Genomic DNA, 3587 nt, shown 5'->3' with positions numbered 1-3587 from the left:
TGATTCTGCATGAAACCGTCCTCGTTCCTTTCTCTCTCATCGCTCTCGGTGTCATTTTCAAGCTTCACCAGCAAAGATTTCATATCTTCATCTACATCATTGATAAAAATGTTTAATAGCAGTGGACGAAGAACGGGTCCCCGGGGGGAGGTAGGTAGAAATAGCGCTACTTACTGATATCTACCCATTAGCAACTACCTCTGAGATCTGCCAGGGAAGCGTTTTTAATCCATCTAATATGTGCCCTGTTAATTCCTTATAATGCAAGTTTTAATCAAAATGTCAGGTGGAAGTAAGTCAAATGCCTCGGAGACATCCGAGTGTACTATATCAACACAATTGCCTTTCTCAACCAGACTGGTAATCCTGTCAGAAAAAGACAACAGGTTTGTGTGAGAAGCCCCACCAGCCATGCCACCGCACTGGCCGCAGCTCCGGGTTTTGGGGACCTCACATCACCCTTTGGTTCTCCACCCAGGGGTCTACGTGTGGATCAAAAACCCACCAGAGACCACAAACCTCCCTGAGCAATACGTTCTCCTAGCTCATACCCATGTTTCTTCCTCTTTTGCAGTGATATTTTGGGGAAGGTGGTCCTCAAAGAAAGGGATGCGTTTTGGAGGCTGGACGAGGAGGTCTGTGGTCCTCAGCCCCAAGGGTCCATCCCAGGAGGAGTTCCCAGCGCGGCAATGCTGGAGCCTGTGTGGCCCTGAGATGGGAGGTGGGCTGAGCACCGTGGGAGGCTGAGAGCTCAGGGGCTTCCCCGGCTTGCAGGATCTTCATCCTCCGTCACCACAAAGCCGGGCCAGATCTGCATTTGCAGCAGCCCACAGAAGCTGCCTCTGTTGTCTTATTTTTGTTATTTTTGAGAGGATATTTTAGCGCTGAGCACATTCCCTCCTGTTGCCATGGCAGCCGTGACAGGGGTTATATACCGTGAGAAAAATACCAAAATTAATGAGTGAGTGAAAGTGCAGCCGAGAGAAAAACAAGGTTAAAAAAAGAGTTAAAACAGTAATAAAAACAATCTCCCGGTAATTCGGCAGTGAGCATCCCACGGGCGAGACGGGTGGTCACCATCCCGGCCGTTCAGCCCCTCTATTGATCCGAACGCGGGGGTCGGACACCCACAGTCTGTGGCCAGTACATCTCCTGATCTCCTGGCTGGGCTCGCCAGCCCGGCGTGGTCCGAGGGCTGCTCCTCTCCCGCAGCATCCCGCTCCGGCTCCGGCTGAAACCACCCAGCCCCTTCCCCCGCAAACCTGCAGCCCTTCATTACGCGGTAGGCATGCGGAGGAGAAGTTCTTTAATGTGCTCATTTCCTCGCATTTGGGTTTTGAGGATCTTTTTTGTTTTTAATTGTAGAAACAAGCAAATTGTCAGAACATCTGTGTTATTAGCATTTGCTGCCCAAATCCGCGCTGCTGCTTCTCCTGCGGAGCCCAGAGCTGATGAGAGAGAGAACAGAAGAGCCTTTGAACTCCTTGCAGCAGACGGCAGCCAGGTTGCTGCGTGTGTGTGTTGGGGAGGGGGTATTTATTCTCTTGTAAGGTTCATTTGCTCTCCGTGTTTCCCTTTCTTCTCGCTTTCCCAGAGATTTAGCTGGATGCTCTTCCCTCGCAGGCTTTGTTCTTCTGACAAGGCCCCACCGGCACCACGAAGCAGCTGTCTCTGCGTGACGCTGGAGCATCCCGGCACGGGGTACCCGCTGCACCGGGCAAACCAGAGCCTCCAGCAGCATCTCCAGGGTCGGTGGCACTGCCAGCACCGGGAGGCAGGTGGGTGGGAAGGATCTGGAGGGTCTCACGAAATATCCCAGTGGTCAAAGCAGCAGTTTGATGGTTTCCCGTTGCTCAGACTGGGTCTGCTTTTTGGGAAACGGTGGAGGCAAGGTGAGGACAGGTGACACACACTGTAACGCCCAAAGAAAGGGAGGACAGGGAATGGCAATGCCAGCATCAGGCTTTCTTTGCTGTCAGAGGGCAAGGAGCACTCTGGGAGGAGCCCGTTGAGCAGAGAAGGAAAGAAGAGACAGACTAATTACTCCTGCCAGGCAGCTCCTCTGGGGGTGGAGAGAGGTGGCTCCCCAGGCTGGAACACTTTTTCCCATCATGGTCTCAAAGCCTGGACCTGCCTCTCAGAAATTTTCCTGGTGGCAGGCACCGGTCCCCCACAAATAGGTGGCATCTAATAAAGTGCCTGCATGCACAGCGGCTCCCCGCACAGCCTGCTTATCAACCACCTGTGCCTCTTGTGAAACAGAAACCTTTGGTCCCCAGCCATCTCTCTAAGTTTGCTTTTGCCACTCCACAGCCAGCCTTGGATCCGCAGGGTCGCTTCCTCAGCTCTCCCCTTTGCTTCTGCTCTCCGTCCCCACGAGGAGGGCTGCCGGCAACTGATTAATTAAATCTCACATTGTCCCCAGAGAGTTTCACTCCCTCTTTCTGTCCAGATCCCTGGCTCAGGCTGTATCAGCAGGGTAAACCCTGACAAACCCCACAGCTCCTTTCCCTGCCCTTCCAGGGTGGGCTTTGACCTTCCCCGGCTTCTCACTTCACATCTCCCGCTAAATTGGCTTCATGAGAATTGACACCCAGAAAAAAAAAAAAAACAACATACAACCAACCAACACACAGAGAAGCCGACATCTCCGCAGGAGGAGACATGGCTCTGCTCACAGAAAATACCTTGGGGGAGAGCAGGGTTTTCCACCCGGAGGGGATGACTCTCCAGACCCTTTCTCCTGCCCCGCAGGAAGAAGCCCCACCAGGGGCTAGGCTTCCTTCTCGTTGGGGGGGGGGCGGAATGGGGGTGGATTTGGGGTGATCTGGAGCTAGGGCTGCTCCGAGCAGGCCAGCGCAGCCTCTAGATGGTGCAGTCATGTCAGCCGAGCCCGTGTGCGGCGAAGGGAGCTGCGCAACAGGTTGGCGTAGCTCAGCGGGAAGCAACGCTCCCATCCTCACACTGCTGCTGCGGCGGCGAAGCAGAAAGGGCTCTCCAGCATCCTGGCGAGAAATCCGCACTGCAACCCACCCAGAAGGAAGGTGCTGCTTGGTTTTGGGGCGGGGGAGGTGGGGGTCTGCAGCACCCGTGGGGTGCCCGACCCCTCGCAGGGTGCTGAGAGAGACCCCAGCATCTCCATCTGGGAGGGCTTGAGGCCTTTGGTGGGGCTAGGCTGCAGATCCAGCCGGCTGGTGGGGAGCACTGCCTCTTCTTGAAGGAAGACAGAGGCCAGCAGAGGCATCGAGGGAAGGGGTGCCCCTGGAGCACGCTCTCCCCAATCCCCCAGGGACCTTCGCTCGCCCACCCGAGGTCCCACGGGGCGAGTGTGGCCCCAGCGGAGGTAGGGCTTGAGAAGGCAGGGCAAGGGCAGCCGGGGAGCTGGCAGGTGACTTTGGGAGCTCGAAGGTGCTCTCTGCTCCCAACACCCTGCAATGAAACCATGATTCACCCAGGTGTGGCGGGAGGGGACAGTTGCTTTTCCTGGCGGCGCTCCCTCACCCGGGCAGGGCTGCTGGAGCTTGTAGCCTGCCAGGAGTCCTCCTTGGCTGGGCGGGTGGATCGGAGGAGTCCTCCTTGGGGGGGGG

The sequence above is a fragment of the Calidris pugnax genome, unplaced genomic scaffold (genome assembly GCF_001431845.1).
Source record: "Calidris pugnax isolate Ruff unplaced genomic scaffold, ASM143184v1 scaffold228, whole genome shotgun sequence".
NCBI classification, from domain to species: domain Eukaryota; kingdom Metazoa; phylum Chordata; class Aves; order Charadriiformes; family Scolopacidae; genus Calidris; species Calidris pugnax.
The sequence above is the reverse complement of the archived record's forward strand: the minus strand, read 5'-3'. Positions refer to the sequence as shown.